Consider the following 27508-nt stretch of genomic DNA (forward strand, 5'->3'; position numbering starts at 1 on the left):
TGAATAGTATGTTCTGGATTATTAATATCTTGCTAAATATTTTATCATACATTGTTATCAAAATTCTCACGAATTTTTCACACGTAATATCAACCTAAATTTATGTGATATTGTTTGACTAATAATTCTGTGAAACTATTACTATAAGAGGAAATAAAAATGAATATACGAATGCGCTTTTTAAATTCTTGTTGTCAACGGTAAATATATTTCTCTAGCTTTAACGTCGACTAATTCGTGTGCTTAGTTTTATAAATGGAAATAAATAGATTCATAAGTGAACCGTAATTATTATTGTGGATGCATATATGCATATATATTCGAGTTTGTGTGCTCCTCTATTGCTTTTTGTGCTATGCGTGGAATATTTGCACCTCCTGCTCACCTGTACGTTAATACACCACTGTGACGTTAATTCAATTAGAACGTCCCCAGCGCGACCCTAGAACGTTAACAGCCAGGCCATAAATCCGTATACATTATAATTTAATGTCATTTTGAAGTGGCCTTTGAAAAATATTTGTCACAAAACTCTTTGAAGATCATAATTTATCTACTCATGGCAGCGTCAATGGCGTAAATTGTTCGTGTTAAAATAACTAATAATTATTGTTATTACTATTATCCAATAAATAAAGACACATTCATCAATTCATGTCAATATTATATTGTATCAGCGACACGTTGACTAGAAATATTGATATTTGAACTTTTTTCTGTATTTTTCAATATTTAATATTAAAGTTCCTGTGGATTTTTCTGTGATGAATTTGAAACATTACTTCTCTGTTTTTCTGAATTTTTTATATTAAGCAAGTGTTAGCTGCACAAGCTATTCAAACATATTTTGCAATAATTTATCTCTATAATATCCTAATTTAAGTAATAAATATTTATAAAATATTCTGGTGTGTATTGCTTCTAAATAAATCACAGTCAATCAACATATGTAATATTTACATACATTTTACAGAGATTTTCATGGTTTTAAAAAAGAAATTCGTTGTAATTAACCATTTTATCTTTAAGACAAAACATACGAATTCAATCTATCAGTCAACAAAAAAAAAACACCAAATTACCCTTTCAGAACGAGTTCCACTATATCAGTGACTAAGAATGAATTCTGTCTAAGGACATTAATCTTCCATACTTAGAATGGAAAGTGGCAAGCAAAGAATTTAGTTACTGAAGCCCTTTATACCCGGAGCACATTATAATGTACATTGTTTTATTACTTCAATATCTAACCAAATATTGAAACTCACAGGCAACCATATACACGCTTTTGCTTTCAGTCTATTTCTATCAGGAAAGTAGTACACTATCACTATTTTATTTGAAATAATGTCGTTTAATATTTCATTAAAGCTAACGTATCATCTTTCTAATATGAAAACAAAATTCAGAAAAGAAATTGTGTCAACTTCTTGCATCTTATACCATGCTTTAAAGTTTTAGATACATACACACGTAAAAGTTATTTCATTTTTTTTATGTAATATACAAAATGTTGATATGCATACATGCATGTACAATAATAATCCTCTGATCGCGAACATATTAAACAAAAAACGATCAGTACATAATCTTTCATTTTTCTCATTCATTAAGAATTCGACAATACAATTCAATCATTAATGAAAAAGTATTTCCACAATTTCGGAAGTTCGGTAATCAGAAAAAAGCGCATATGCACGAAAACACACTGAAATAAGGCGCACAATGTAAAATTCGCACAGTCCATAGCCCCTACATATATGAATTGCACAATTCTAAAGCAAAAGCAAAGGCCGAGGAGGGGATCTGCATATTTATCGAATTATTGCAAAAAGATAGACCTGACCCTCGATTTACGCGGATTTTTTTCATACGAGCCTCTTTTTAACACGGTAAATTGGAATACTATTTACGTGGTAGTTTTTACGCGGAACTTCAATTTACACGATCTGAATTTAGTACCAGCGAATAAAATATACTTTTGTTTTATAAACTGTCATTATTACTATTTCTTTTGTTAAGCTATGTGAAATAAATATGTATTTCTAAACCTTATACCAGCTTTTCTCTTCAATATTTTGTGTTCTCTTGTACCGACCGGCTCTATTTACGCGATTTTCGTTCGCGTAAAAGGAACCCACGTGGAACGGATTTTCACATAAATCGAGGGTGAGGTGTACTTACTTATCGTTAAATAAATTATTTATTATTTTACAATTTTTTTTAAATACAGCAGTTTTCTGGTATATTATTATAAGCATTGACAGCTGCTGCTACTGTGCATCCAGAAAAGATTTATTTATATAATAAAGATTCACATGAGTGGATTTAGTTTTTTCAGGGAAAGGGGTGCAGGTTTTTGCTTTACAATTCTACCATTCATACATGTACGGGTTATACACTGTATGTATTTTACATCGCGCGATTCTTTCAATGTACGCTTTTTCCAAGTAACCCGGAGATCTATCCCCAAAAAGTTAATTTCCATCCGCAACACATCACAGCCATCAACTCACGCGCAGGTGATTAAATCCCCATAGATCTTCAACAAAATTGATCCCCTATTTAAAGCGTTAACGACGCCGAACATTCTATCTTCCTCGGGTTATTACAATTCCAATTACCCGGCGCGAGAGAATCCTGTATCGTGAAAGGCGCGGCGCGCGAGGTGGATCGGTAAACAGCGTATGCAAATGAGGGGCGAAGACACGCACGTCAAACTAGACGCGACGAGGTCGGCTCGTTTTGCACGTCGTAAATCATGGCCGCGATCCCCGCGGCCGTTTTTGACGCGTTTAGAGCACCTTAAAACTGACCATTAATTATCGACCCTCCTCCTCCGAACCTCCGTGGAGTCATCCACCGTGTGCGTGGAGTTCGCCACGAGCCAGCGCCCGTTCGAGGGTCACGTAAATCTCGAGTATACATCTGTCGCCGTGTCGAGCCACGTTCGGAAAATAAATTTGCCGGTAAAAAGAATCGCGAGCCGGCGTGTACGTGCACGAGCTGGGAATTAACGACTAGTAAACGATCAAGCCCTCCGCGCCGCTACTTTTTCTCCGTGCTTCTTTGAATACATTGGGTCGCATGCACGGAAAGAAGTAAATGCTTGTAAGCGTTGAGCAGAGGTAAAAGCAAATGTTAGATTTCTTCGGCATGATTTTTATATGATCTTACACGAGTGACACGTTCTACCATTTTTGCGTGGTAGATATTTCAATACCTTTGGAAAATTATTTCACTTCGTAATAATTTTGGGAAAGTATCTTTTATTTTCTGTTAAACAGAGGTTTATTTAAGACTTCCAAAAAAGATTTCATGTGTTCATTGCACTCGATACTTTGTTACTACGATTTTAAAGAACGGATATCAGTTGTTGCGACATTTTTGAAAAGTACCTTATTCTGGTATGTGTACGTGTACATATCTACAAATAATTGAGTATACTCGTCGTAATACGAAACTTTACCATTTCTTCATGGCGAGTATACTCATCAAAAACAGCTAACTGGTTAAGACAAGTGAGTGGCATTCTCAAATTTACGATAGCATTTATGCTTGATGCTTCAAAACCGCTCTTGTGCAGTTCTGCGGAGCATCAAATCACCTCCTAACTGTATCTATCGGATCAGAGTTAATACGTTGCTGCCACGGTGGTTACTGAGCAATCCAAATTACTTGAAAGCAATTACAACAAAAAAATTGAAGTATCAAAATATTTAGTTATGTAGGTAGCTAAATAATAATGTAACTGAACACTTTGAGGTTAGGTGGGTTTAAAATTGCCGCACTTTCTTTTTGACAGTTAATGCATGGTGGAATATTTTTCAACTCACCAAACTTAATTGAAGTTATTTATACTCTTAAGAAATTTTGTGCAGGTCGAGTTTTTTGTTTCTTTAACACGTTGTATGCGCTCACTATTCCAACCAAACCGAATTACTGTAGTTCATTCGATTAAACGATGATCATTTAAAAACATTTCTATATTATAAATAATGCTATCTTATGTACTTATATTCAGCTAGATGAATGTGCAATGATAATAATGCAATTTAATCAAATTATTTAATATTATATTTTTCCATTTTATGTATTTTGCTTTATGAAATCGTGCGGCGTTTAACGTGTTAAAATTGCGTGCCCCTAAGGGTTAAGAGCTATGGTACTGAATCATTGCTAATTAATTCTCATACCATTTGCAATTGCTACGATACTCTATAGCTGATATTGATCTCTGACAGTCAACATGTTAATTGACGTGGCGGTAAATGGTGTTTGACCGTATTTATTATTACATTACAGGCACTCTATAACCTTGCTACACGTTAATAAACTATTATATTACCATTATCGAGAGGTCGATTTTTTATTTTTGTCTGAAAGATAACGCCATGCTGCGCAGGCTGACGGACGACCCTTTAACGCTGATCACAGTAACTTTGATGCGGCGCACCTGTGCCACGCGCGCGCGCGCAATGTCCAAATATTACACCGGTGTAATATTTGTCGGGCTTAATCACTTATTTGACTTGGTGGCGATTGTTTGCCGTTCCGGCTGCACTCGCTGAACTGCATTCAGTGTTGCGCCTACGGTTTCGGCCGCCGGGTACACACTACGCGGAGTACTTTGAAATTTCGCTCTTCTAATCAAGGAACTCTCGCGAGAGAACTTCGGCTAGCAGAGAATTACAATTTCTTTTTCTTGTTCAGCTTGAAAGTTGGGAAGTCTGTCTGGTACCTCGATAGTAGCAGCGGGTAATTTTTCTTGCAGTCTTCCGTTGTTCGAAGTAGGACATTTAGTCATTGTTCGTGCCCCTTCTTTAAATTTCTTATAGATTTTTGTAATTGTAATTACTGCATTCATTAGTCTGAATGACGTAATGTATGAATTATATTTTTGTGGGAATTTATTCTGTAAATTAGGTACTTTCAAGATCTTTATATTATAGGAATTTTCGAAGAGTAATTATTATAATAAAAGTTGACAATTTAGTGTTTAGTTTATTAAACGAATTTTGTTTTGTGGAATTTTTATGGATTTGACAGAGAACATGTCGATGTCAATATATTATTTTAATGATTTGGAATAATTTTTAATACAGTATAACCTTTGTTGGGAGTTCATAGCAGCGTCCTTACTTGGAGCTGATTAAATGAGACCGCTTGCTTCTTCGTTAGTGGACTGTATTTTTTGTGTGTACAATTATGTCTGAACACTAAGACGCGCTTGTATGATGTGTATCGTTCGAAAATTTTGAGTTGTCTGTCTCGCTGGCGATCTGCGAGTCAGATCGTCAGCTCCGAAATTTAAGAAAACACCCTAATTGGTTATCGCCAAAATTGACAAGTCCCAATCAGGGGCTTTCGAAACGAATTGTCTCCACCGTCGCTGCGCCCTTGGCGCGCCTAGTCTAACGAGGGCGGGGTGCTACCTAAGACATGCAGAGACTATGTTTTTAGCTTGGATACAAATTTCTTCCAGGCAAACCCCAGGAACCGAGTGTCCTTAGGATACCATTTGGTCGCCCTTCAGAAATATGCATTTACAACCCGTCGCTGGCTGCCACATGCGGATGAAAGGAAAGTTTTGGAATTTGATTTGAAAAGGCCAATGAATATTACCGCGATGTGCCGTTAAAATACTAAACAATAAGAGCCGTTTTTTGCCCCGTGCTGTAAAGAGCTTAAGTCTCTGCATGTGTCGACTCTATTAAGCCGTGACGGCTCAACAACCTTATTATTTAGTTAATAGATAATTAATATTTTTCTTGGGTTGTTTTATATATCAGTATCAATACCTAAATCCTCATTGTAATTGTTTCTTTACTTTTACCTTTAGTCACTTTTTATTAAAATTTCGCTTAATTTTGTGTTGTCCTTTATTCTGATAAAAGATTTAGCCAGTTATTTAAATTTATTATTATTAGATTCCTAATTGGTAAGAATTTATAACATATGAAAGTGCTCGACTTAAACTGTAAAAGCACATAACTTTTCTAAAATTTGACGAATTTTATTAATTTATATTGCACCTAATAAAAAAGCTTATAGAGCAGATAAAATTTACTTTTTGAACATTTACAGTTTAATCGTCGCAGATTACAGACTTTGTACCTCTGTATAACATAAAACTTCCTGCGATTCGATGTAGTTGAAAGTTTGATAAAGTCTAATAGGATTTCATATCGTTTGAAGCCCTGATGAAGACCTGAATGGTGTAAACGAATTTCTGCTGGATCCTAGTTTCTGTAAATTGCCCCGTAATTCTCAGTATTTGAGCGAACACCCGCCAGCTAGTTATCAGCTGCATTCTGCACTCTATAATCACAACTTAGATTATAATGTTGATCCTGTACATTATAACATTTCACCATAAAGTCTTTCCAACGTGGTTTTAGAGTTGAAATCTCATACGAGTAGTTCACGGGTGAATGTAATTAACTCCGTTTCCAATATGTTCAAACTTTAATGCGAAATTTTCATGCTTTTATCATTATTTAGCATTGATAATTTTAATGCTAATATCCTCGATTAATTTTTCATTTATTTAGTTTCGTCATATTTTTCTAATTCCCATTTAACACTAGGTTTACCGACATTTATTGTACAATTTATTCGAATTATTATTACAGATATTTATTGTACAATAAAAATTGATGTTCGTTCATCTAGATTTTGGAAGTTAAAGGTTTAAAGATAGACAATTAAAATACACATTTGTGTTATTGCATCAATCAAAATCAACATAAAGATTTACTAAATAATAATGTTTATAAAATTTAATATTCGTCAGATTGACGTGTTTTGTTAAACACTTTAACAAATTTATTGCTCATAAGACGAATTTTGATTAAAAAATATTCAGTTATACGTTGTCCTTTATGGAAAAATACATATCCTTCCATTTAACAACATTACGAGGTAACTTATCAACGTTGATATTTAACAGTAATTCTTATTTGTTTTGTTTCATAAAATTTCACTTTTAGACTGAAATAGTACTTCTACATTTGGTATCTACTTCGTTGCTTGTTCGATTATTTTAATAACTTTTAATGCGATGAAGTTCTGTGCTTACTATTTCTTCGAGGGAAATCAGAAGGAACTTCCTTGACTTAAAATGTTAAAGGAAACATTTTTCTTCTTTCGTTTACTTTTTCTTCATTATCTTTATTCTGCACGGTTATATTTAAAGACATAACTGAAGACGCAAATTTAAAATGCAGTGTAAATGTAACCTTCGGAATGAAACATTTAATAAGATAAGGCATTAAAGGTTGCTTGGTCGTATTGTGAAGTAAATGTTACAAGAACATCTATCATTTTGTTAATTAACAAACAGTAAGTCGAATATTCTTGAATTGGATGTGTTATAATTTTGACGTAATTTACATATAACTATCAAGGTAATGTCTATCACAATTAAAATATTTCTTGCATCAAGTTTCAACATTATTTATGCCTTTATTAAAAAATTCTTCGAACCATAAATGAACTATTTTTATGGTTATTTCTAATATAGATTTTGTAGCGTTAGAAAACAACTTCTATATTATACATTAACATATTCATTTTATATAAGAAACGCAATTTAATAACATATTTGTGCAGCTTAACAATGAATAAATAAAACAAAAGTTGTTTCTAATGAATTACTTATCGATTATGTTGCTATGTTATTTATAAAACTTATTGGGTGTGAAATGTAAACATAGCAAACACTATTCTCATGTGTATTTATATTAACAATTTATAGTTTTTAACACAGAAGCCACACAACATTGGCCAGCCAGCCCATAAAAACACGCACGAAAATGATATGAAAGCAGAAAAACCTTTCGCTTCATTCCTATGTATACAGAAAACAGGAGAATATCCAAAAATGCAAAGTAAAATCCTGACACTCAAAACGACGTAAATGATAAGAATAGGAACTTAATCAGAAAGATATTGGAGAGTGTGCAAAGCTGTATTAGTACTCTGTAAAATTATTTGAAAATATTCCTAGTAGCCTGTAAAATTATAAAAATTAGCACTAAAAATACAAACCGGTCAAAATGACCAGTTGTTATACGTACATAGGCGCACCAGATACGTGTCTCAGAAAAAAACGAAGTCGATAAATGGAATCTTTTACTATAATTGTCGGATACATACAAATAATAATCTTCATAATTTTACAGAGAACTTTTAAATTTAATTTAAAAATAAAAGTTTTATGAGTAAATGTTTGAACCGGTCCTTTTGACCGGTTGGTATATCTAGTGTTAATTGGTTTATCTTCTGCACAGTCATTTGAGAAACGGGTGGGCGAACATTATCGCGTAGTAGAATGGGTTTCATCCGACTGACCAATTTTGGTTGCCTTCCTCAGTTTCTCATGCGTGCTATCTAACTCCTGAAGGGGTTTCAGTAAAGTGATTGGTTATGCAGCATTTGAAAAGGTATACTTATTAACTTCTATTATGCATACTGTACAGAAACCGCTTATATAAATGTTATTTCACGGATTATTAATCTTTTCCACTAGAGAGGCGACTTTCAGTTGCCATTTGCATAAATGCAGCAATATTATAAAATTTGAAATTCAATGTTAAATTTTGTATGATGTGTCAACACGCGGAACATTGAAATAAAATAGTAATGTATCTGTATTTACGGACGATTATCTTTTTATATTAAAAAGATATCACCGATATTTCATCAGAAAATAATGAATATTTATAATGAAACATATCATCGACTTTACGGTCGGATAGAGACTTCGAGCTTTGAATCTAATATCGAAAGATGCATATGAATAATTGATTTATTCAAATAATGAGAGACTGATACGTGGTTTTCTTCTTGTCTACTACTTAAAATTTCGATGCATAATTCAATTTCTTATGGAGAGAGTTTAAGAGTGGAAAAAATTTTGCTTCGCTAAGGGTTTGGTAATTTATATTCTCGAAGACATATTTCTTAGTAATTCTCGAAGTTCAGTATTCGATATTTCTTTCATATATGTGATATCAGGTCATCCCATAAATAATACGATTTTTGTATACATTTTTTATTCTTAAAAGAACTATAAATGAAACCATTCTTTATCTAAAATTTATTCTCCTTAATTATCTATAGATTGTTTATCTATATATTACAATTAGATTTAAAGTTCTGTTTATCTTAATTTTTTAAAATAGAAGAGGTATACAAAAATTACGTTATCTACGGAATGACCCAATATAAAACCCTTACACGATTCTGTTTTCTGAGATGTTGCTTCAGAAAATGCCAGTTTTTCATGTTTGCTTTATAATTTATTCCCATAGACAAAGAAATACTCTAAGTAGTTATTAATAATTTATTAGTTATTAATAATATTTATTAGGAAATTATTACATGTACACACGTATCTCAATTATTATACCTTTATAACTAAGTCTGAATCTTTTGCTTTACGTAATTCATTTCACCCGAAGTAACCAAGGTTAATTAAGCAAGGGATTAAAATTGATGTAAAATCTTTTTATAATTATACCAGTACGAGATGATAATCTGTTTAGGTACAGTCAAATATGTTTCGAAAAGAAAATATAATACGTATATTCTTATTCTATTTCATGTGTGTTCTCTCTAATGGATTACAAGTGTTTTGCTTGCCGATCAAATAGGTGTTCCTATCGGTGATTGCGGTTACAATTAGTGATACTGAAAGTGTGTTACAGTGAGCAGGTGACAAGCAAACTCTCCAATACAGTTATCATCGTGTATTGTTTCTGGAATTCCTGACCATCGGCTGTCTATTAATGATGCCCTATGGTTAGTGTTTGATTACACGTGATGTGCAACTGTCCAAGAAACCTAGTTTATGGGGTTTTGCTGACCATATTGGTGGCTTGAGGTATCAGCTTGATTACAGCATTGTTTATCTGCGTTTGGTAGCGATGAATCTGTTCATGCATTTTGAAGGAATTTTACTTTGCCATTTGTTTATAACTTTTAATACAAATATTTTAACGTCGCCTTTTTATCTATTGCAAGGAAATCATTATTTTTATTCATGTTTTTAATATAAAGTGTGAAATAAACGTTGATTCCAAACTTAAATTGAACAATCTTCTAAAAAAGACGATTTCTTGCTTCACTTCAAATAAAACAACTAAATTTAATTACCAATACAAAGTCAAATAAGAATTATTTGTAAAATGGTACATATTGTAATGTTTATAATACTCAATCATGATATAAATTTTTCTCTCTTTTCTCTTTGGCATATAATGACAAATGCGATACTATACGAAAAATGAGAAATATAATTTATGATATATTAAATACCGACTATTATTTCTTCGCCTCAGTCTATACTACAAACATTGAAATTGAACAATATACATCTAAAGTAGAATGATTTCATTAGCTCAATGACTTCTTCCACATTTTAACACTAAAACTACCGAGAAATTATAGTGTCCTATTTCCAGTTTTTCATAAAAATTAGAACAATAGATTTCTTAAGATTCGAATGTTCTCGTAGTTTTGTATATGTACGAATACACAAATTTAATTAAAAATCTTTAGCAAACATAAAATACAGATTCAGAAGTGGGTCAATTTAAGCCCGATAGTTTTAGTGTTAACACGTTCCGTACCTCGAAAATTTCAGTTACATTTGGCTTACAACCTGTATTGATTTTTTAAAATATTTAATATTTCTAGATATAATTTCTTTATATATCCACTTGTTTGTAACGTATATCACTATTCGTGCCCACATATCTCATTAAATATTTGTTCACAAAAATTGGCATGTACAAAAAATGGCACACGCTGTATTCAACGTATTAACCCTTTGCATTCGATTTACTTTCAATGTTCTTGACTGTAAACTTGTATTTAGTTTTAGGAAAATTAATTAAAATAATTTACAACGGTAGAATTTAACGTTTTACATTTATATTATTTATTATGATTAGACTAAGATTTAATTTTTATGATCTTTTAAAGCGTGATACCTTTTAAAACACTTTCCAACGGACGTATGTACCTGTTTTAGAGGAAATTAGTATTGTCAGCTCTAATATGACATACGAGTTTTATAACAAACTTGTATTGTCATCTTCAGCCATACAAGTACAAAGGGTTAAATACTTCCAAAGATCAGTGCAGTCCACAAAATACACCAATCAACTTGCAATCCATCAATACCCCACTCTTAACATTCTCCACAGAGATCTCTTCGCTAATAACGAAAGTGACTCGCAAATAAAAGACCAAGTCGCTACGATCACCTTACCCCGTTCCGCGAATAAAGCGTTCCACGCGTTTCCAACCGCGTTTGTCGGATTCGTAATTCTAGCGACGCCCCGCGGCGAGCTATCGGAAAAAGGAAAGAACACGAAGACCACTCTCGTCGTAACGACGCGAGAAAATCATACGAGCGTAAACCGAAGAGTGCTTCGAAACAAGTTCCCGCTGTTTAATGTACTCTTGTTACGGGGAAGCTCGAGGGTTTTTGGAAAAGGTTGGATTTCCCGTCAAATAAAAACCTTGGAGCCGGAAGCGCGAGTTTACTCGCGTTCCGCTTTATCTTCCATTTCGATCCTCCGTGCTCCCTTGTGTGCACGAGAACGCATCCGCCTTTGTCGTCAAAAAAAAAAAAAAAATTCATCGATGTTCCCGGTTCTTGGCTTCATCGTTACCGCACCGCGCTTTTTATTCGCCGCGTTTGTTTCGCATAATTGGCCGGGACTTTTTAATTGCTAGTCGTAACCGTTACACGTTACCAATTATTAATTCGCTTTCAGTCGCATTATCGTGCACGGCCGCTTGGGTGAAGAATGGCCGACACAGGATATTCGGAGCGATAATAAAACAGACCGAACCGGACGAAATGACTCGGAGATAAATTTTCAAACGGGCAATATCATCGCGACGTCCCGCAAAAAGGCATTTACCCTGCCTATAACGCCATCGCGCCGTTTCACCGGCGGAGATGCGCTTCGCTTTCTCTCTCTATCTCTCTCCCTTTCACTCTCTCTCGCGCGCGCGCTCTGTCTCTTGTTGGCTATTTTTTTGTCCTCGTTTTTTTCCCCTTCTAATTCACATTCCGCACGCGATAACGATCCGTCGTGACAACACCGCCATACGCGTCCCTGCCATTAAACCTCCTCCTTCGTCTCATCGATCGATCGAAATCGGCGTGCCGAACGCGAATAACTTCTTGCGCCCGGTAGTATTACTGCGAGGGAAAATCTTCGGTGAACTTGTGGATTAACACGTTCGTTGCGAACGTCACGTATTTGAGTTGTGCAGAGGTTGAATTGAGTGCGAACATTTTTCGGATTTTTGAGAGATTTTAACCCTTTGAGTGGCGAATATTCTCAGCGGAAGCGTTTCGCGTAGACAGAATATTTTTTTGCGTCTCTGAAGGTCCGAAATACTGTGGTGTTCCATATTAAGTCTCGTTAGCCTATTTGAGCAGCTCAAGGGTTGAAACGATAGTCACATTTAAAATTTTCTAAGATTTTAGCAAGGTCTTTGATTACATTTTTCTGGTTATATTATATCTGCTGATTGTACCGTGAATATTTATACATACTTTCATGTATTAAGTATTATTAGATAACTTGAATAAATTAGAATAAAGAAGATTTTTCGATCTGTTGGATTCTGGTAACTTTCAAATACAAACATCTTATGAAACTTTATTTTATTTTCATTTATTACTATTGTTAAATAATCTTCAATTATTTCTACAAGATTTCAAGTAACTTCTATAAATATACAAAATCTGTAATCTGTTTACAATCATTATCAATTAATATTGATCACCATTTGTTTATGTATTTTACTTAAACATCAATTTTCCTGTTTACATTGAGAATATTCATCAACTACAGTTCCAGTTCAGAACTACCCTCATCAATCTAGTATCTGTAGCGTTTAAGAACAATCTAATGAGCGAGAATCCTCTCCGACTCATTAACAGAAGATTAGTGAGAATTATATTGTTATAGATTAAGCAATCATGGCATGACACGTGCTACTCTGTGCAATGACGTTGCTAGTTCTGAGTTGAATAACTATATCGATGAAGCAGCTACTATACACGGTTGTCCAATGAATGGATGAACTGATTAATTTGAACGCGATACACCGAGCACGATATTATCGTCGGATTCGAATGCGGATTATTGCGTAGCAGATTACAATACAAAGTTCCGCGGCTGAGACAGAACTGCTTCAGTCGGCTCGCATTAACTAGAAATTCTCGAACTTATCTTTTGCTCCGTGAAAACAGAGTAAAAAAAGTACGTGGCGTAGTACAGATTAAATGGTATCAAATCTCTGTTCTGCTTCGCTGGATTCTACATTGTTGGAATTAACTGGCAGTTTCGCGAGTTGAAAAGCGATCCGGTTGCGGTTAATACCTTCGCTACAAACGTCACGTATTTGTGATGACCGCGATTCCGAGTTTTGTGTAAAAACGTTATTTTATCGATATTATTTCGTACGTCGTTTCACTGAAATGTACAAACAATCACGTGTGGAGTGACATTCAGATCATAGGCGATTTTACTTTGTTAATTTTTTCTCCGTTAGAAAAGTATTTACGAATCGATATATATCGACGTATTTAATATTATTCTGATCAAAATTTATCTAATATTTAAAATTTTACCATAGTCCGTATCAATCATTTGAAAAATATTAAAGATTTTTTAACCTGCTTAAAATATTTTTCATTTCGAGGATAATAATACTAATTAATATTATAATCATCTACTGACTACACAACACGTTCGAAGATATAAGTTCTCATGTGAACGCACAACAAATTAAGCGTTAAAATTTTAGGGAACCCGATAGGCACTCATAAAACTGGCTGATACTCCTGCAGTAGCTATAATCGACATCGTATCTGCTCCATCTATTCTATTTGTGGACAATGAAGCATCGAGCATTTCAACAGTGGCCTATCTCCATTTAGGATGGCCTTGCTAGTATATTCTTCGGTCACTCGTCACAGATACCCTTTCTATTTACAAACCATTGTGTCTTCTCCCTCTTGCTTCCATTAGGGGATCGGTTCAATTTCAAATCAATCATGAAATATTTTTTTTTACTCAGAGAATGAATAGAAATCAATCACTGATTAGTTGTAATTCTTCGAGGAATATAAAATTCAGATTGAATTCAAGTAGACCATTATTAGAGTGAATACTCGATTAATCCCTTGCCTTGCAATACCGTGTCATACTCATAGTGAAGGCTTCAAATAGAACTTAACAAGCATAAATATTATTCTATCTTTTTTATTCAAATTAAATATTATTCTTCTGTTAGCAATTATTATACTTTAGAGCATACATGAATGTTAAATATACAGTAGTGTTCAAAAGTTCCCGGCTAGATCGTTTTTTAAACTTTTCTTCGATAGGATGAGTATAAAGGAATTTTTGTTAATACAATAAATAAGGACACATTTATATGGATGAATGCTACAAAAGAAACCGTACTATTTTGTTTTCTTAGTTGTGTATTGAAAGAATAACTAAATTGGCGTGTTCGAAAGTTTATTCTTATCATTTATTATTTAGTGCTAAACAAATATACATAAGAAATAGGTGGTATTGATTTTTTTACAGTAGCCTCTCGTGCAATATGTCCTTTATATGTCATAATAAGAAAGGCTTTAAAAAAAAGTTCTTAAAGTATTTATTGTGTAAGAAAAGCTCCAAAAACGATCTGACCAGGAACTTTTAAACGAGAATGTTCCTAGGATTCTGTTCTTTTTCTTAATAAATTGTACTGGTCAATATGAATTTTGTTACAGAAGGTTTAATAGGTGATCTTAATAGTATTTCTCATGCTTAAGTTGAATAGGCAGTCCGTTTTTCTACATCACTCACAGTTTTTGAGAAAATCAATTTTGAAAAAAAACTCAATTTTTCAACTTTAAACATTTGTTGCGTTTTAATTATGAAAATTTTTCTAACTTTTCTTGGACACTATTATTCTGTAGACTTTCCTGAATACAATAATGTAAATTTTAATAATGTTATCAATATTTAAACACGTTTAAGCAATGCTGAAATACAAAATGAAGAAATACTGTTAAAATCATCCATTAAACCTTCTGTAACAAAAAAAAAAGTTCAATTTTGTAGACAAGTGTTATTAATGACCATGTAAATGTATCAGTCATAGTTGAGAAATAAATCATTGGGGCAATGTATTTCTAATAATTCATGGGGATTATCAAAAAGAAGATCGTATTCGTATTGGAAGTTAACTAAAAAATAAAAAATACACAGTCTCCATTAAAATCAGAGCTAAACTTTTAAAAACACTAAGCGAATGAAATTCTTTTCCTGAGAAAAATTAATTATATTTAAATATTACAGTTAAATCAGCACACTTTGCGCGTCAACTTCAATTTGCATATTTGTCATCTTTGATTACAGATAGTTAATCTGAACATGATCTGTCCAAAAAGGACCATCTTTCTACTATCATTTCACTTAGAAAAGCTTCCAAATAAATAATGGAAAGCCATGTTCCTGGATTCCTGGATCCATCACGTTAAACGGTTTGCTTGTTAACTATTCATTGACTGTATCGACTAATAAATGATTGATGCAAATTCAAAATAGAACTCTGAACTATTTAAATTTAAATCGTACTTTATTTCGTACCAAGAAACAACTGCCATTTATTAAGAAATTTTCAGTCACAATTTGGAAAAATTAATTCGTTCATATTAAACTCTTTAAATTCTTTAACTCTAAGTAAAGTTAACTTTTCGCATTCTTTAATTCAGTGAATATTTTCAGGATTAATTTAATAATACGTATTAATTCGACTGCAAATTCTTACTCAGTAAATACTAAGTTTTTAGAAACAAATTTCGAAATATAAAATCGTTGCACACAGTGTTCCCAAATTGTTAGTACAAGTTGAAAGAAAACGCTTCTGAATGGAAAAATAAGTACAAAAAGTAGAATGGAATTATTTCGTATAAATTCTCATTTCCAGTTAATCTATGTTAAAACCTGACACCCCTGCACACGTATTTGCGTTTAAAGTAGATACAGTGAATATGGAACAGTCGCATTAGTAAAGCCCCATTCAATAACGCGTGCACCTGATCGTAAAACTTTTTTCAAATTGGGTCTACGAAAAAACGTTATTTTATGTTTCTAACTTGAAACACAGTTGGACTAATGATTCCGTTCATTATTCATTATGTCTACTTTAAGTACAAATGCATAGGTAATGGTACCGAGTTTTAATAACGATTTCACTGCAAAAGATAAATAGGTAAAACTGCTTTTAAAGTTAAAATAATTTTTTAATTAAAATTAAAACAAAATGTTAAACGTTGAAGTGGGAATTTTTTACACAATTTAATAAAAATCAATGTTATTTCGTTGCACGTAAATAGGTTTAAGTGAAAGATTATTTTGTTACTATCGACATTTTAACTTGAAGGTAAATATGTTCCTCATAGTGAACGAAAAATTTCTTTTTGTTTCTACAAATTATTAATAGTAAAATAAATCTGATAGATATAGTTGTAAGGACAAGGAGTATAGACAAGGAGTTAATATGTATTATAAAATATGAGTCAACCTAAATTTCAATAAAAATATTCTCACAATTGTTATTAGAAAATATAAACCAGTCAATTTGGCTGTTCGGTATTCCTAGTGTCAACACTAGATTTAATTAACTATAATTTTTATTTAATAAAATATAATCATTATTTGATAAAAGTTTGTCAACTTTGGATCATGTAATTATACAAATACATATTCTAATTCTTTACCTTTGAAACTCTCATTTCCAAAATCTATATGAATGAACACCTATTTTGCTGGAAGTAGTTAAATAATAATATGTACAAGAAGAATCTGTAAATCTTGCGTTAACACATTCGCGATCGCATATAGTTTCCTAAGGTCTACAACTAGGTCAACGGGTTTAATGATCGGCATTTTTATAAAACAATTAAAAATGACATAGGACTACATTACCGACATTCTTTAAAAAAAAAAATTAAAAACGACGTAGAACTATGTTACAGGTATGCAACTAAAGAATTTGAAATTACTTAAAACTATGTTAACGGCATTCCTATAAAAAAAATCTAAAAAACTTAGGTGTGCATTACTGGTCTTTTTTTTAAGTTAAAAAATGACGTGGGACTATGTTACCCGCATTCTTTTTAAAATATTTTAAAAAATTACATAGGACTACTTTACCAGCACTCTTACAAGAAAAAATGAAAAATGTCGTAAGACTTATCGGTATTTGTCAGATGTTACAGAAGTCATGATTGTGGTTGTATCATAAAATCGTAGGATGTTACTACTATTTAGTTAAACAATTTCAATTGACGTGGGACCACGTCACTTACATTATTATAAACAAATTTAAAAATGATGTAGGACTGTGTCACCGACATTATTATTAAAAAAATCTAAAAATGACAGGATTACGCCACCAACCATAATAAAAAAATTAAAAATGATGTACGATTGCATCATTGGCATTATTATAAAAAATAACTAGAAATGATGTACGACTACGCCACCGATGTTGCTATACAAAAATGAAAACTGACGTACGATTGAATCATAAGTATTATTATAAAAAAAAAGTTGAAAATAACGTTGGACTATGTCACCATTATTCAATTATAAAATACTAAGTGATCCACAAGTACATTGTGAATATCGAATATCTTAAGAAAGTGTCTACATACATATTTTCGAGCAGCAGTGCAGATTTCTCGGAGAATCGGGCGCATCTAAACCTTCGAGCGGTATTGCGGCTAGAAAGCCTAGCATGTTAGAATGCGGCGCGGTGAATTCCTCGGGCTGGCTGCAGTGCCACCCTCGAGCTGCACTGCCAGCATTTCGCCATAGAACGGGCACGGACCGTGAGCCAAATCCGTGTTCTAATCATGATTCTTTTGAGCCGGGAACACCTCCTCCATTATCCTTCTTCTTTACTTCACGGGAATTTACTGCACCGGTGCCGGTTAATTGGACAGCTACCCCGGGCCACCCTCTCGGTTCTGTGACGTCGCTTTCAGACTGAATACCGGACAACGAAACGACTGGTTGTTTACGCGCGACGCGGTCGCAGTCTTTTGAGTGGCTACCTGCGCACAGAGGAAACATTTCGTCATTTTTGTGTCATAATCATAGAACTTTTCATAGAATTAAGATAGAGTGAGAATTTTTTTAAAAACTGAAGTTGAAATGTTGTGTAACAAGGGAAAGTACATAAAAAGAGTGATGAATGAATTTTTGAAGGAAGAAGACCTGGAGAACTTTGATTAACACTAAAACTATCAGACGTGACCCATTCCTGATGTCCTCTTTTTGCAATTACTAAGAAGAGAACAGATGTTTCTCTGAGAAATTATTACGGAAATTGATTTTACAATACGCAAACTGACTCGTAAATCAATTGAAGTTTCGACGAATACGCTCTTAGAGCTTCTATAAAGAAATTTCAAAAAGTCACTTTAACTGGTCGGTAGTTTCAGTATTAACATAAACTGACGAATTTTTAAAACAAATTGTAGTTGAATCATTGTAGAATAAGTGAAAGGAACCATGAATTGGAACCATGTCAAGAGAGAATCAAAATCTGACCTATAAGACACATCAGAACCAATATTTCGACCAGATTGTCGCAAAAGCCCGTAGGGCTCAAACGGCCAAAGAACTTTATCTCGCGAGCGCATTAAGGGGGAATAAACCCGGGATGGCGGCGATATTCGGGATTAAACAACGTAAACGGTCGTTCGATGGAAATGAAGGTTTGAGTTCCCTGCTCGCGGTGTTTCGCTTCGCGCCACGTCAATTCGTCCCCAGGCCACACCGTGTTTTCCCAGCTATTTTTGATAGTTTCCCCCTTTCTTCCCGTGCCGCACCGCGCCGTTTTCACGTCAATTTTGCGTTGTCTGGTGGACAGGCACTACCGGCTCGTCGGACCGGATGAACATTTGACGCACGTTTTCCCTGTGACGCGAAATTCAAATATCTTCCGTCCTGTCTCGATCGGTGACAATTGTATCGTGGAACAGTCGCGGCAGCGGCGGTAAAAATTACCGAGCAAATATCGCTGTTTGTTAGGGAAAATATCGGTCGATATTTTTACTCGGTCAGTTGGTGTCTCTCGATATTCGGACGATCAGCGAGATGGAATGTGTCATGTGATAGACCCGCGTCAATCAATATGCTGATGCTTTCTATTTTATTACGCCCTTCCTTTCTTCTCGTTTTTTTTTCGTTTTCGCAAACAGAGCTGTGCCCGTGTGTTTACTTCGGTGGGATACGTAGTCGGTTCTGTTGTTTCGAGCATTGCGTGGAACGCTGGTGTCCGTGGAACTAGAATTACATTAATTTTATAACCGACTGTAAAGTTGTTACTTGGAAAATGGAATATTTGACAATGTTACGTTTTTGAACAAATCTTTCGGAGTGTATTTGTACGCACTCTGTATTCATTGCATTACTTTAGTGTGAAACGATTTGCTTGTGTAACAAGTCGTACGTGTTTGCTTTACAGTTTTTGTTTCATCTTTTAAGAACTGAACAAATATAAATAAAATGAAATAAATGAAATGAAATAATATAACATAGAAAGTGTTTATAATTAACGAGACTCTATTGTAGGGATTAAGAACGCTTTAAGACAAAATTGTACGAACGTCCATGCCTGATGGTATATAAAAAACAAGGAATTGCGTGAAGATCTAAATATGCCAGCTATCAAAGATGAAATAGGCAGGTACTCTATAAAATATCGGGAAAGAATTATAGCACACCCTAACGATTTAACATTAAAAAAATATATCTCACCAACTTAATTAATCGGTCATTATCTTACAACAAACAATTACGACAAAACATAAAATACAACATTCGATTTATTATGTATTGTCAGTTAATTTTTCAATGAAGATAAATATAAGCGTGTTAATACGAAAACTATTGATAAGTAAATTATTTAACCTTTTGTCTTTCAATTTTTCTCGAAATTTTAGTCACAAAAGTTACTTTATTCTTAATAATTCTTTAAAAGATAGAAGAATTTGATGTCCACCATGAACGCAATATAAAATGATGAGGATATCCTTTTCATTTATATTTATACATGAAAAAACGACAGTAGTATTTATTAACATTATTTTTATCGAAGATATCAAAAGACACCTTAAAATTTCAGTTCAGAATTATTTTCTAAATTTAGTCATTCCTCCTCAATTTTACTTTTCGACCTTTTCTATAAAAATAACAAAACTAATTTAACAATATATTCTTCTACTACATTACATAAAACTATTTATCAAATTTTATATTAAGTTATTTAATAAATCCCTCTAAATTACTTCTTGGTAAAAATAGGTACTTATACACAGAAAATCGTTAAAAATAGTGTTAAATCAATTTCCTAGTTTCTACTAACAAACCTGGCTCACATTATAAGGGGTTAATGGAAAGAAAAGGAGAAAAAACAGAACCGTGCAATTAATAAATAAATAAATAATGCGAGTCAAGTTCAATCGCTATCGATAGTAAGTGGCAGGGAGGGAACTCGAAGGAAAACAAGACCGGTATGGAAAAGTGGAGATCCGTCAAGCGTTTCACGCTCCCCTCGCGACTTTAGATTCCATCGTCGAATGTTTTTGAAGCCGTTGCACCGTGAAACGACAACTTGCAGCCGCGTGCTCACGGGGCCGTTTGCGCCCGGGGTAATTGCATGCAGGATATTCGGCCGCTCAGTGCCAACTGGAACTTTCTGACGACTTTTGTTTGGCACACAAAGCTCGTCGCTGTACATGCCTCTGTCCATACGTTCACCTTTGATTGGCAACGGGCCAAGTTAACGAGCGTGAGACTCGTAACGTCAATAAGAACCGCGCGCGACCAGCGTAAGAATTTTCAAGCGGAAAACGTGAGCCGGAAGGGGGACAAACGAAACGGAAACAACCTTGCGAGGAGAAAACTGAGGATATTCAATCGAACTGAACCATAAATTCGCATGTAGATTGATTTTGATATGTGTAGTGCGTTGGATATTTCGTGTTTCACACTTTAATACTAAAACTACCAGACGGGTCAAAATGAGCCATCCTTTATTTCTTCGTTTTGCAATTATTTAAAATATAACAGATGTTTTTCTGAAAAATTACTGACGAAATTATTTAACAATACCCAAACTGAATTATAGGTTAATTAAAGTCTCAATTGATGCACTCCTGAAGTTTCTATAGAGGAATTTCAAAAAGTCAATTTAACTGCTCGGTAGTTTTAATGTTAACACTAGATTTATGGACGTTTATTCCATACTTTATTCTATTGTTGCTAGAAAACTACATGCTCGTTTGCACAGATTGCGAAAATGATAGGTTCAGAGTGAGAGTATTACAATGAGTATAACTGCATGAATCATAATTGACTTAAACTATTGCTGAGTACTGTTTAGAAGATGCAATATCCGTCAAATTGTCGGGTTCCATAAATCTAGTGCTATTCTACGCGAACTCTAATGATACTAGTTTTTATATAAACTTGAGAATTAATTTTCTTGGTGGCGTATCGAACGAAGGACAATAGAGTAATTTCTATGAAGAATTTTAATTATTTAATTTCTGCTGCGTTAAGAAATCTGTTTCAACTGTATGGGAGTTTAGCAGGTAAAATTATGTATTATATATATTTATATGTATTATAAATATTGTGTAAGATAAATATGTAAATATATACTGCATCGATTGGAATGCACTGATCTCATAGATAATGTTGATATGTCTAAAAAGAAGCATTCGGTGATTAATTTAATCGATGATAATAGAAAGAAATGTTTTTTCAATACTATTATTATCTAATAGCATATGTTATTAAACATTTTGTGATCGTGTTTAAAAAATATTATGCAATTCGTCAGGAATTATTCGTTATGTACAGTAAACTGTTTTTTCTATCTATTTAAATAATGCAAGCTTATTTGCATAACAATGGAAATAATATTCAACAAGTATGATAACGGTGTGATGACATTACCATTTGTAATAATAACAGTTTTCTGAAGTAATTATACTGAAATCTATATTGCCTTTTCTATAAATATAGGAACTACAAACATTTATAAATAATAACTATTTACTATAGTAGTTTATAATAATCATTTACAGTAGCTAATGCAATTATTAAGTGGTAGCTTACAATAATTACCATTTTACTGCTAATGTAGTAGCTAACATTAGTTATTTACAATAGCTACTGTAAGTTACTACAACTATCTGTAAACATTGAAAAACATAATGTCTATTTTTTGTCCACTTTGCGTGTCACTTCCGGAAACGTGGTTGTAAATTCTCCAGTTGAAATCTGTTCAGTCCATCTGTTACTCGAAAACAGATAAATGAAATCCTTCTGGTCCCTTTTGATTCTGGCGAAGAGGAGACTGTCACTGGGGATATGATCTGGGGAATTGAGAAAATGAGGTACTACATAGGGGAAGCTTGTTTTCAGCAGGAAATTCTCGAATTCAACAGGCTCTCTGTTCTTGACCGTTATCGTGATTCGAGAACAGTTTATTAGATTGAAAATGTTGATGCTACTTTTCCTAACTTTGTATTGTAACAATGGAAATTTACTTAGATTAAGTATGATAAATGTTTTTGTTCATGTTTATTTGTCTAGGGTACTTTTTATTAACAGAAAAGAATACATATACCTATTTGTATATTTATTATACAGCAATAAATCTATAATACTCTTCGAATTTTTTATTGTGCAATAGCTTGATGAGAGTTTATTTTCTAACTTATACCTTCTTATAATATTTTAAACTATTTGAATGAAAAGGTTAAGATTAAAATAATGTTGTCAAGCATTATGATATATGTTAACATATTTGCAATGATTCTTCAATTTCAGTCAACCGAATCGTGGACGTAAAAATGGATATAGATCATATTCAATGTTAAAAATACTTTATTTGAATTAATTATTTTATTACCTGATATTCGACGTTTTGCTTAATCTTTAAAAACTGAAAGGTAGAAACGTTTTCAACGAAAACTTTTTAAAAATCCAATCCACCGAAATGTGTAAAAAAATCTATTCTTTCATACCTGTAGCTTGTTTCATAATATTCACAGAAATTCAAATTAAATTATAATTACATTCACAAGATAAATTGCTTCAGATTGTTATCATTCCATATTACTTGCATTCGTATAAGTATTAAAGGAATTCAAAGTTTTTAAATATTCAGTGTTACAAGATTTTGATAAAACAAACTTCGTTTTAAATAAACTTTATTTAATTAATACATTATTTTAACTGGATGATAATGAATTAATGAACTATATCGAAAAAAAAATATTTTAAATCAGAATGAATTTTATTCTTAAACAAGATTGCGCAGGATATCCGATATAAACAAAAAGAAATGTTATCAACACAAACAAATGTTTAACATTTTGACACTTGTTTTGAATGTTTCTAACGATTCTAATTTTTAGCGTTTCTTACTTTTCAAGTAACAACTGTGTAATGTCTAATGGTATGTCTTGCGAGTTAAGAGATATATATTACACGGTGATAAGCGAAAAATGGAGTGTGCAAAAACGACGGGCGAATGGTTCTCTAGGAGGAAATTCAATTCCGAAGAGAAGGTTACATGGATCATTTGTTAAGAACCGCAATAATAATTCGCAGCTGCCGACCACTAGGAATTTTCGAGGCAGAACTAAATTAACAAAAATTACGCGGCACTCTCAGTGGAAGGGTTGTAAAAGCAAGCTGACGTGGTAATAAATTAGCACTGTGCGTTAGACTCGCTGCATGTAGAAAATGTTTCTTGATGGGATTCAGGAATCTGGAATTGGTTGGTTAGTAATTAGTAAGTTGGTTCCACAGATTGCCGTTAAGTAATTTTTAAATAATAGGACTGGGAAGATTAAAATAGTATTTAAATGTAATATTTAATGTACACTTCAAATAATAATATTCGTGTTAAGGTCCAGATATTACAATGCAACATATTAATTAGACGTAGAAATTAATTCGATGGATTTTTTGAACAACCTTTTCGTCTGTTTATAGAAAGAATTATATATTGTTTAACTCTAGAACTGCCAAGAATTTAACACAATTAATATGTAATCCCTATGAAAACTGTAACAATAGATTATTTTCGGCTTCTTCAGACATTCATTATAGTATTCAAGTGAAACTATTTATTTTCAAGACCATTTCAATATTCAATGCGTTTTAGATATCAATAATTGCGAAACAAAAAAATCGGAACCAGTCACGTCGATTGGTACGGTAGTTCTAGTGCTAATGCTGAATGTATTCTCCAATGGTTTTGAAGATGCTGGTAGGGATATACTTAGATTTCAAATAAATTTGTAGTCATTTAAATAGACCCGGACGTAACTAATTTCTACACAGCTATTGAATTATGAATTCAATTAATAGGATGTCTTAAAATTTCGTGCACTCAGTTATTGAGCATTTGATTTTCCTCTTGTTAGATAGATCATGTTATATTTGTATCACAATATCGAATTACTTTTACACAGATTATTTTCTTTTTAAATATAGTTTTATTGACTATACCTATTCCTTATATGTAACAAAAACAAGGTAAAGAAACATTGAACCTCGAAAGAAATCATTATATTAATCTAAGAGAGATGACTATAAAGGTGGATTCATATTGAACAAAATTAACAATTCAATATTGGAAGTTATCTTTTTTTTTCTTTGAAAATGCAATGGGTTAATTTATATGCAATAGTTCAGTTATATTTTGATATTGTTATTTGTAATATTTTTTAAAATAGTATGTTTCGTTATATTGTAAAATATATTATATGTAAAATAAATAATCTGTCATATTATACAAGCCATAAACAAAATGCATGTACAGAAATTTAAATACCATAATACATTTAGGAAAATAATTTACACAATCAAATTAATTTAACACTACAGAATTATTAAGAGCTAATACAACTTGCAAACAGAAGTATTAAACAATATTACCACCAAGCTTCTTCAATATACCTTTAATATATAAAAAGTTCTAGTCGAATACAATTTACTTTTTCACTCTCCTTCGTACTTCGCAGAAAAGCCAGAGGAGATATTTGAACATGGCCGATACTTTCCAGAACAAAAATAAAGGAGTTCTCGATACTTCAAAATGTTTCTAATCTGAACACCATTTTGGATACTCGGAAAGGGTATCGAATGGAACTTCTAAAGTGTAAAGCTACAAAACTGTAAAGAAGGAAGAAACAATTTCGTGGATAACTTCTTAGGAGAGAATTATATTTTCCAGTTCGTGGGTCAATGATCAATTCTTAATCGATGCTTCCGTCCAACGACAACACGAATTTCGTTATTAATGAGCGGGGATGCGGTTTCGGTGTCGGAAGCAAGAGAGCGGACGCTATTCGTGGCCGCCTCATGAATTTTAGCATTGCCCTCTTCTAGTAGAGTTTTTGGTAAATTCGTTCAATAGTATATGTTATTCTGTTGCAATATATGGCAGTTCAGAATACAGGGAGTAAAAACTGTTGTTTGATATTTAGTAGTTAAGCTCGGAATATAGCATCCATAAATAAAGTCTGCCTAGAAAGTATGGTTATGTGTGCCGTTACTTTTTTTTGTACGTCACTGCACTGAATATTCTGAAAAAGTACATACTCTTGTATATATGCACGCATGTCATATGATGTCCAAGCTTTGCTCTTATTTGAAATAATTTTTTTGTATTTTTTGGCCATACTAATTATTGATTAAACATTATGCTCTGTTAATAAACAATTCAAGAAGCAGTAATAAAGTATGTACATGTATTATAAAATATACATATTAAAACGTAATGTCAATGTCAAAACAGTGAAACATAATGTCAAGCTTTATAATTAAAGTCTGCCCCCAACGATGGACTTGTCGAATCTGATAGAATCTGTTTGAATCTCGTTTGAATCTCTTTGAATCTGGCGGAATCTGATAGAAATATTTTTGAATCTCGTAGAATTTCATGGAATCTTTGTGAATCTGATGCGAGTGCGATCTTGTAGGTGTTTTTATACAACACCTACAGGTCGCATCGAGCGCGTTGATTGGAAAGTCGGAAATACCCAATCGGCGCATAATTCCAAAAATCGGAGGCGTCTTGGACGACGCCCTTTGGCCAGCCCTCTTGGTGCAAGGGTGAGGGCAATGGCCACGTGCGAGGGATCCTCGAAGATTTGCCGATGCCTTGGAAATTTTCTCCAAGTTGACTCATGCCTGGCGGAACCGTTACGAAGGAGGTTCGAGTCGGCCCTTTGGAAATTCCCGGTTAACGATATGGTCGGTTGTCTGTACGAACGAAGTAAAAATTCCAAAACTATTGTCTGGATACGCGTGGAGTGACTAAATAATTTTACCATGATTTAGGATGAAATTGCCTCTTATAACAAAAAATAAACTGAATTCGAAAAAAGCTACTCCCGAAAATAATTTTGTTGACACGTCCATGTTGTAAACAAATTTTCTAATTATACTATACATTAACCTTTTGCCCTACAATATCGTGTCAGACTCGTGATGAAGATTTCAAATAGACTAACAAACATCAATATTATTTAATTTGTTTAAATACAAATTACATATTATTCCTCTGTTATCAATGATTATACTTCAAAGCACACGTTAACATAGAATAAGATTAGAATTTTCTCTTATTTGCAATAAATTATTAATAACAAAGTAGTTAGATCGATCACAGTTCAGAAAAAAATCATAGGGCAAGGGATTAACAAAACAACTCTATAATATATACAAATACTATCATACAACTGACTATCTATCCATTTATCATACATCTATAATAACCATCATTGTCCTAAAAAAAAATATATTCACCCAAAGATATTAATCTTTTCTGAACTACAAGAACCTTCTTAAGAATCCCCGCGAAAAGATCGACCTCCCCTACGAACCGTTAAAAAAGCCCGTTCCCCTTAAGTGTTCATTACGGCCGCACTCGCAAATCGGGGGACCGCAAGTACACCGTTCAGCGTTCGAAAATTAACCGGATAACGCTGTGGCTTCGTAAACGCTGTACAGAGGTCAATTACCGATAAAGTTGGGCAGGAACGTAAGCTCGTGGCGTGTAAAAGACGTTGGTACCGGGAAGGGGATGGTTGTTGGGGTTGCAAGGGTAGCCAATGAAGAGGGGAGGGGTGGTGGTGAACAGCGGCAGAAGACTTCGGTACGGTGAAAAGAGGGGTCGCAAAGTGCCGGTCGTAAAACGCGAAAGGGAGACAGTTCTCGAACGGTCCCGGGCCGTAAAGTACAGCCTCGATTCTACGTACCGAGTTAAGAAATTGTCACGTGAGCCCGTAGATAGCCGAAAGTTTAAGGGGTGGTGTTGGGAAAAGGCGAGAAAACCGGCCGGCCCTGATTTTTGCGAGATTTAA

At 33.4% G+C, this 27508-nt stretch overlaps 1 protein-coding gene across 1 annotated transcript in view; it reads left to right on the forward strand.

Annotated features, from left to right (window-relative positions):
* Positions 1-27508, forward strand: part of LOC116425634 (cyclic GMP-AMP phosphodiesterase SMPDL3A) — a 137760-nt gene that overhangs the window by 18728 nt on the left and 91524 nt on the right. The gene's annotated exons all lie outside the window — the stretch shown is intronic.

Source organism: Nomia melanderi, chromosome 13, assembly GCF_051020985.1.
Source record: "Nomia melanderi isolate GNS246 chromosome 13, iyNomMela1, whole genome shotgun sequence".
Classification (NCBI taxonomy): Eukaryota; Metazoa; Arthropoda; class Insecta; order Hymenoptera; family Halictidae; genus Nomia; species Nomia melanderi.